Source organism: Meriones unguiculatus, chromosome 16, assembly GCF_030254825.1.
Source record: "Meriones unguiculatus strain TT.TT164.6M chromosome 16, Bangor_MerUng_6.1, whole genome shotgun sequence".
NCBI classification, from domain to species: Eukaryota; Metazoa; Chordata; class Mammalia; order Rodentia; family Muridae; genus Meriones; species Meriones unguiculatus.
In genome coordinates, this window is record NC_083363.1 from 32556635 (window position 1) to 32565468 (window position 8834).

At 52.3% G+C, this 8834-nt stretch overlaps 1 protein-coding gene across 2 annotated transcripts in view; it reads right to left on the reverse strand.

Moving 5' to 3' along the window:
• Rftn1 (raftlin, lipid raft linker 1) overlaps nucleotides 1-4799 on the reverse strand; it is a 201743-nt gene extending 196944 nt beyond the window's left edge. For both annotated transcript variants that reach the window (XM_021636247.2, XM_021636246.2), the window contains exon 1: nucleotides 4618-4799. The gene's annotated coding sequence lies outside the window, so the exon portion shown is untranslated. The remainder of the gene's footprint in view (nucleotides 1-4617) is intronic.
• Between the last annotated feature and the right edge of the window lie 4035 nt (nucleotides 4800-8834).

Sequence of the window (8834 nt, forward strand, 5' to 3'; positions counted from 1 at the left end):
AGGCTTTTGCTGGCCCTTGTTTTACTTTTTGAGTCAGGGGCTCTTTTCTACAGCCCAGGCTGGCCTGGTCCAGCTCCCAAAGGCTTAGATTACAGGTATGTGTCACCACGCCAAGATTCTCCACAAGGCCCCAGCGTGCCAAAACTCCGTGAGACACAAGTACGTAAAATACTACAGGAAGCGACTCCGGCGTGCCATTTCCTGTCGTTTTGCTCTGCCTACCCGTGAGACTTCTACTGTGCTATGTCTACACATACTGTGAACTGTGCTTCCAGAAGCTTGTGCACGAAACCTAAGTGCCAAAGTCTCTCCCTGACGGTTTCAGAAACCGGAAAGTGAAGCCACAACTCTGGACCTGCTGGGCTTTACCTTCCTCCGGGCTGAAAAGCAAACGACGTCAGCATTCCCCCATCCTGAAGAGGACTCAGGCGGCATCGAGCTGAGCAGCCCCCTACCCCCACCCCCGTAACACCTTGTATTTTGTTAGTAACATTGGTAAAATCTGTTATGGAAGCGAATGGCGCCCCGGCAGTAAAGCTGTTCTAAGTCCAAATACTTGATGCCCCCTCCCCCATGCGCACTAGGATGAGAACCCTATGTTGACGGTTGGGAATGTGACATTTTAGGGCCCTGATCTCTCCTCACCGGCTGAGTGGACGGGCGGCTCGGTCCTCTCCTGGATGTCTGCTGTGCCCCTTTCCCCTGGCCTGAGCCATACAACGTTTACTGTGGTTCCATAAACTACAGAGACCCAGACCCTCTCCAACATCTCAAAACTAAAGCTGGCTCATCTGTCCCCTGGGATTCTTGGTCAGCACGGGGACACCTTGACAGACACGGAAGCATTTCACCCTCTGTTCCACCCGACAGTCACACTTCCTGTCTCCTGGATCCCCCGAGGTCAGGCCCTGCTTCAGGTCCCACAGAGAGGGACTACTGCAGAAGACCTCAGAGCGGCCACGCCCCTTTTCTCGGTAATAAGATGGGTGTAACTATGGCACGATTTTCACAAAAGAGGCAACAATTCTCAGCAAAGGTACTCCACTTACCCAACCCAACTCTACCATTCCTCCCAAGAAAACGCAGGCAGCTATGTACACTGGTGAAATCCAAACAGTACATCCGCCATGCTTACATCAGCACGCCCAATGGCCCAGAATCCCCTAGGACTTTCTAGGCAGAAGTTCAGTTAGATTCTGTGCAACTTGGGGTTGATTTTTCTTTTTTATAGAAAGCATTCAGCCAGTCTTTCACAATCTAGGGTCTATTCCCCTATGGAAACCCCTTCCTCGAAGATCTCCGAAGATACAGCATTCGTCTTATCATTGGCAATGATTTAAGTCTAAATCGACTTCACGGGCTGGGGAGTTGGCTCAGAGAGTAAAGTGTTTCCTGAGCAAGATGAGGACCTCAGTTCAGACCCCCAGGGCCCACCAGAGCTGCACGGATCTATAATCCCTTCTCTCTTAGGGCAAGATGGGAGCCAGAGGCAGGAGATGCTCAGAAGCCCAAAGGGCAGCTGGTATGAGCCGCTGTGAGCAAGAGACATTGCAGCTCAAATTGGCAGAAGCTGCATACAGACTCCCCAAGTACCCTCCGACCTCACACAGACATCTGTGGTATGTACACACACTCATACACACATATCACATACGCCGCACATCACACCTATACATCACACACACATCACCACACACACACAGCCTAACAGAAAACAGTAAGTGAGAACACATTAAGTGAAGGACTCAGGGACCACTTCTTATAGTCCCTTCTACCTATAAACACGGGGGTCCCGGCGGCGGATCCCAGGAGAATACTGTCGCCTCACCCCAGGAGAACAATAATCTAACTAACCACCCTGATTCAGAGGGAGGAGAGTGGGGTTGTGGTTTGATCTCCAGAACCACATGTCTGTACTCTTTCTAGGAGTCTAAAGAGAAATCACCACAATCTAGAAGGCCTAGCAATTTCCTCTATGCACTATTCACACCTCCATGAGAATGAGAACTAAGTCCCTAGGAACTGGTGCACAAATGCTCAAGTGTTCACAGCAGCATTTTTCACAGAAACCAGCAACAACAGCAAAGCCTGCAAATGACCCCCATACCAGGAACAGGGGGACATACAAACAAACTGTGGCCTATGCACACCTCCTGAACATAACTGATACATAACAAATACAGTGAAATAGAAGTGCTGAATGAAAAGGAAACTTTATACAGAACTGTAGAACTCAAAACTTTATACAGAACTGTAGAGACTCAAAAAACGGGCTAAGCTAACCTATGGTAAGAGAATGCCATGGCTGCCGCTGGGAAGGTAGGGGCTGCAAGTGACGGTGGGGCCTATGAACAAACCCAGGTGGATGGTAAATTATCTGTCTTGATAAGCACTGGGCTGCACAGTGCCTGCGTATGTCAAAACAACGTGCACATGTATTTCACTATTATGCATGTGTTACCTTAACACATGAACACATACTGAACACTAACTGAACCCTTAGTACAAGTGACACTGTACCAAGACTGTAACTTATTTTAAAATGTATGAATCAACACACTGAACAGATAGACGATGGCCAGATGTGCAATAAAGTCTGAAAACCTAAGTCTGGGTCATTGCCCTTGTAGCTCAGGCTAGCCTCTAACTCAAATTTCTCCAGCCCCCTCGGCCTTCTGAGTTGTGAGATCATGGAAGTTCGCCATGTGCCCTGCGTGGCTTTTGCATTGGTCTCTGTTGCAACTTTACTGAATCATTTTTGTTTGTCTGTTTGTTTTTAATGGGAGCTGGGTGTGGTGGTACCCAGCATAACTCCACCGCTCGGAAGGAAGAGGGCTGCAAGCTGGACGCCAGCCTGGTCTACACAGTGAGAGATCCAGACCAACCAGCGTTTCACAGGGAGACCTTGTCTCAACAAGACCTTGTCTCAACGACAACAGATTACGGTGGGACATAAGAATCAGCATGTCCTTTCCTTAGACTACCACGCTAACATCTAGAAAGGCCACCGTGGCCACCAAGCCATGGGACCACACAGCTTCAGCTCCGATGTCACTCGACTCGTGGAGGGTGGAGGAACGTAAGTAGCTTTAAAGGAACTCCCACCGCTCAGCCTGTGTCCCTGCAGACAAAGCAATAGTTGAAATCAAGCCAAAACTTCCTGTTCCAGAGGGAGAGAAAGAATTCACTGACTTGTCTCCCCAATTTAGTCTATTTCAATTCCTACACCAAATCTATGAGCTGACTGCACAAGCCATTTCACGTGCTCCTGGTCCGTGATGGGGGTGGGGGGAAGACAAAGACCAAATGACCCGGGGGTCCTGCCCCACAAACGCGGACACAGGGAGGCTCCCAGCTCGGGGCTGTAACTGCGCAGGCCTGGTGAAATCCCGTTACTCTCACTCACTGAGGTTTGAGCCCAGCACCTCACAGCTTAACCGCCGAGGGCGGTGGCTGGTGACATCTGGTGTCACTTGAACTTCCTCAGAATTCAAATGGTCAGAAGGTACAAATTAGGAATCCTGGCCGCCAGGAATACGCTGGGTTCAGTGGCTCTACCCACGGGCTTGTAGGCCACTCACATTACACCCGGGCTTCCTTCCTGGAAAAGGCTTATCCTGAGATGACTCTCCGTGGGAGCGGTTGGGAGACACCTGTTCTGACCTCACGCCTGGCTTCCGAAAACAGCTGTAGGGACGAGAAGGGTCGGTTGCTGGGCAGCCGGGCAGCCACTCATACACAAAGATCTGCGCCAGACTCTTAAAAACTAAGAGTTTGCCTGTAAGCCCCTAAACAAACTCACTGACACCACCCACCGCCCACAGGGGGCAGCTGAGAGCCAGCAGCCAAGAGGCGGCAGGGAGCAGGCGCGGGGCTAAGCCTGCCCTCGGCGCGGTTCTGGCCTCCCCAGATAGCGGTGCGAGCGAGCGAGCGGACCTGGCGCGCTCGCCTGACAGTCAGGCTTCCTTAAACACATCCTACCTCCTCCCCGCCCAGACCCCACGCCCATCCTGGCGTGCCCCGTCCCTCGGAAAGAGTCAGGATAAGGCAAGAAAAACCCGTTTCAGAAACTGGGGAAAAAACCGTTGCTGGTGCCTGGGACTCGGCTCACGGAATTTCCACCCGGTCTCCGCGCCTGGCCCGTGTGGTCTCAAGTGTCGCACGCCTCTGCCCCGAGTCCAGCCCAGGTCTCCGGGAACACGTGAACAGCGGTGCAAGTGCCAGCTGCTCCAGGCCGGGAACCCGCTAGAGCCGCGGGTGCTGACCCACCTGTAGCCTCCGAGCTTCTCCCGGCGTCCTTCCCGGAGACCTTCCGCCCGCGGAGCCCATGACCCTCTCACCCCCACGAGCCCCCGTGGGTTTTTTGTTTGTTTTTGTCTTTTTTATTTTTCCTCTTCATCCGGGAGAAAAAAAAAAAAAAAAAAGTTGGCCCAGAATCTGGCGTCCCATCGATCGGTCCCCGTCCCCATGGGACCTGGACCAGGGAGCTCGCCTGGCAGCTCCGGAGCCCCGAGGTGCCACGAGGAGCTGTCGCCGGCTCGCCGGGATCCCGAACCGCGGGGCCAGCGACCGCGGCCTCTGCGCGCCACCTTGCCGGCCCACCGCACGCCCACCTACCTTAGGGGACTAGTAGCGGAGACCGTGGCGCGGGCTCCCGGAGACAGCGTGCTGCGTCCCGGGATGAAAGTTTGTGCCATGCAGAGCAGGGCGGCGCGCGAACGACGCGGCCCCGGCGGTGGGGGCAGAGCGCGGGGCGCGGCCGCTCGCGTGTCGTTGGTCCTTCGGGCGCTGGCCGCGCGGGTACCTCCCCGGAGCCAGTGGCCGCCGCGCTCCCGCTCGCTGCGCCCTGCGCGCTCCGACTCCAGCCCCGCCGCCCCCACCCCGCGCCGCCGCCGCCGCCGCCGCCGCCGCTGCGCGTCCGCCAGCTACACTTCCTCTTCCTCTGAACTCATGTGCAAAATATGCTGCGCTGCATCTTCTTGGGGGAAGCCGAACGGCCCCTGGCAGCTAGAGACCCGTGCGCGGCTAGCTCCGCGCAACCCCGGCCCACCCCCGCCCCCACCTCCCTTTCCCAGTCCTGGGCTCTGGGACCCGCTTAGGAGAGCACCAAGACGCCAGCCAAGATACTGGGGAGGCGACTGCCATCAACTAGCTGATGGCTAGGGTGGGGAGGAGAGCTAGAAAGGGGTCCATCTCGACCCATTCCACAGGTGGGAACGTCCTCAAACAGCGTGTGCTGCCGGGTTCCTCTCTTGGCAAGTAGTTCTTGGGGCGAACTGGCCACTGGCCTCAGCATCTTTTTCCCCACCTTGTCCAGGTGTCCAAAGGTTGGAGATCTTGATGGGACTGAATCATCTTAGCCTAGTAAGAAGGATTCCCCAAAGAGAAAATTCCATAAATCAGTTCCCTAGGACAGGGCTGCTTTACCACAGTGGAGGTGCGAAATAGTCTCTTTGAGGCCACAAAAACACAATTACCATGCCGGGCTTGAGAGCGGGAACCCTAGAGACAAATGGTCAGGAAGCACTCCTGCCTTCTGTCCTTACTCCCCAGTGACTGGGGTGACTTTGGGCCTGTTCATTTGCCAAGCAGCACTTCCTCGTGCGGTATTAAATGTAAAATGCTTGGAAGCATTCTATAACTCTGCTATTATCGTTATTATCATCATTACCATAAGGGGCTGCGATCTAATTGATTATCCTGTTCTGGTTGGGCAAAGAAGGGTCCTGGAGGCATTGGAGCCACACGGAGGAGGGCTGGCTGATCCAGGCCCTGCGTTTTAATGAGGTCCGTCTGATACTTAATAACACCCTCCAGGAGGGAGGAAGCACTGTCCTGTTTGCAGGGACTCCTCTTGTGAGAGCTACTCCAGGATTTTCTTCCCAGTAGCCATGTCTTCTACTCCGCCCGCCCTGATTCCCTGATTTGTTTTCTTTTCCCCTTTTCCCTCTCCACCCACCACTTCCTGGCATCCCCTCACGACCCCTAACCTCTGTCCACATTTTCCTACCCCTAATTCACATCCTCAGCTTGCCCCACTGGAAGAAAATAAGCCAGGACAAGGGTCCGGGGAGCCCCAGTGTTGAACGCTGATTTATGAAGTCAAAGGGAGGAGTCTTTCTGCTAAATGTCCTGCCTGAGACCCGGAAAGCAGGACTCTTACACCAGTGTCCAGGGCCTCTGACGGTCACTACATAAAGAGAACAGCATCTGCAGGTGCCAGCCAGAGGTCAGTGAAAAATCACAGGGCAAAAGGAGAGGGAGACAGAGAGGAGAGAGAGTATTTGTAAGCAAATTCTTCCCACTTGTTAAGCATGTCGTTTTGTTTTGGTGTGTGGTTTGGGGTTTAGGGTTTTTTTGGGGGGGGTGTTTGTTTTGTTTTGTGAGCACCAGCTCCTGGACATATTCCTTTCTCCTCCACTCAATATTGTTCTTAGTACCAACACATTAAATGTCTTTAAGGACCTTTTTGTCCTGCCTGGTTCTTCATTACTTAGTGTTTAGTTTGGTTTTGTTCTGCTTCCCTCCCTTCCTGGAACTCTTGACCTGTCTTTCTCTACATCCTGATGCTTCCTACCTGGTACACAGTATTTGAAAAATATGTATATAATGAACTGAGTGGTTAGCATCCGGTTGAATGTGTGGCCTACATTCAACAATTATCCAGAATGTTCTGATTCTCCTTTGCTTGTGATACCTGATAAGTAGCTAAGCCTTGGGTTCACTTATGTTTCGTGGAAAGCAGCGTGGACAGCTAGGAGATGGCTCATTAGGGGACAGACCCTGGGCAGCTGGGCCTTACCTCTAACTGACCTCATCTTCCCAGCCACAACCCCAGAGAAGCTGGAACTGTATCCTGGTGGGTTACCTTGGCAACCTCACAGTGTCATCTGTTAGAATGTCCTAGGGCAGCAGCTTTTAATTCTATCACAGCAGTCTCTTCGGGGGGTTGTGTAATAGTGCTGTTTTTCTTCTGCTCACACTTCCTTCCCCTATGATTTCACACTAAGTACTTGTGAAGGGAGCCGAACACGAGGAGAACCAAGCTATTACTGCACAACAGGTCACAGATGCTCCCAGAACTGGGATCCTGCCTGTTGGAAGCTGATAAAATACAGGCCTGAGTTAATGGGGAAGCTGGTTCCCCTCACACCCTGTGGGGAAGAGGGGGGTTAGCCCAGCCTAGGCAAGTGTAATAAGGCCTGTGTAAACCCATCTGAGCTCAAGGGGAGGGGTGTCCTAGCTGGAGCAGTTTTGTGCTGGCTTCAATACACCCCTCCTCTGCAGATAATCCAGGCACAGGCACCAGCAGCTGGCACAATCTTGCTTCCCCCTAGCTATGCTGATACTCAGGAAGAAGGAGTATTCCAAGTCAGCCTCCTATCCTACCCACCTTTCCCCACAGGGCCCCCAAACCACAGCTCCACCCAAGTTAGGCCACCTCACTCCTACCTCAGTTCTGGCTAACTCCACTTCTCATGACTCTGCAGACAGAAGTAACATCCTGGGACAGACGGTAGGCCTGACAAAAGCATGGGACACAGAGGACTGTTGCCTCAGTTGTTTACCGGAAACGCACAGTGTATGCCCACCCTGTGAATGGCATTCGGGGATGGTGGAAGAGAGAAATCATCTATGGCCTCCAAGACATCGTCATAGTGGCTACTGGAGGCAGCTGTGCAGCCACGGTGAGGCCACCTTTGACAGGTGCTCCATAGTCCACGGTTACAGGGTGGTGGCTCCAGGCAGAGTGGCTGTAGTTCCTGCCACAGACAAAGTGGGAGAGGCCCCAGGGCTGTGTTTTCTGAGCGCTCTCTGCCCTTTATGCCCTGAAATGCAGTAACTGTAGCAAACTGGTTCTTCTTGGTCACACTGGAACAGAGCACACTTCAACCAGTGTGACAAACACCTGAGTCTTTCTTGGGGTGTGAGAGTGTGAACTGAGTGAAAGCAAGGAGCTTGTATCTTTGCATATGTATTGATAAGCATAGGCCAGAAACTTTTGTCCAAAGTAGTCAAACCAATATTTTGAAAATGTCATGTGCAGGCATCATCAGTTTGAGGAAATATTGGCTAAGAGCCAAATATCCCATTCACTTCCATACAAAAGAAAAATTATTGTTATTCTGCCCTGAGTCTGTTTCTTGTTTTATCTCTGAATTCCCAGCCTCTGTGAAAGGCAGTTCAAGAGGACAGGGGCCCTCCTGTGGCTGAGACAGAATTTGCTCTCTAGAGAAAAGAGCCATTAAAGACTGAATCTCAGGAATAGCACAAAACACTCTGCTCTTTAGGCCCTGTTTCCCTCACACAGCCTGAGGAACAGCCTGGCTCTGACAGTATCATCTACATCCCAGAGATGGGAGCAGGAGCAGCCACTCCCTTCAGGAGTTAGTCTGTCAGTCTGTCAGTGAAACACCTTTGTTGGTTTATATTCGTGAATGAATTATATTGCCATGTGTGTGTGTGTGTGTGTGTGTGTGTATTCCAGTGTGTGTGTGTGTGTGTGTGTGTGTGTGTGTGTGTTGAACAGTGAGTTTTATGTGTGCCCAGATATAAAGAGAGAGTGTATGGGCAAACATCACTGGTGTCTGTACTGGTTCCTTTTCTCATCGCTGGGATGAAATGCCTGATGGTGGCAGCTTACAGAAAGAAGGGTTTATTTAGACCAATGTTTTAGGAGATACAGTCCATCAAGGTGGGGAAGCCATGCTGAAGGGAGCTTGCTCACACCTGTGGCTCACAGGAAACAGAGATAAGGCCTGAAGGAGGAGCTGATTATAATCTTCAAGGCTCACCCATGTCCCACTTCTTCCCCTAGGCCCCACCTCCTGAAG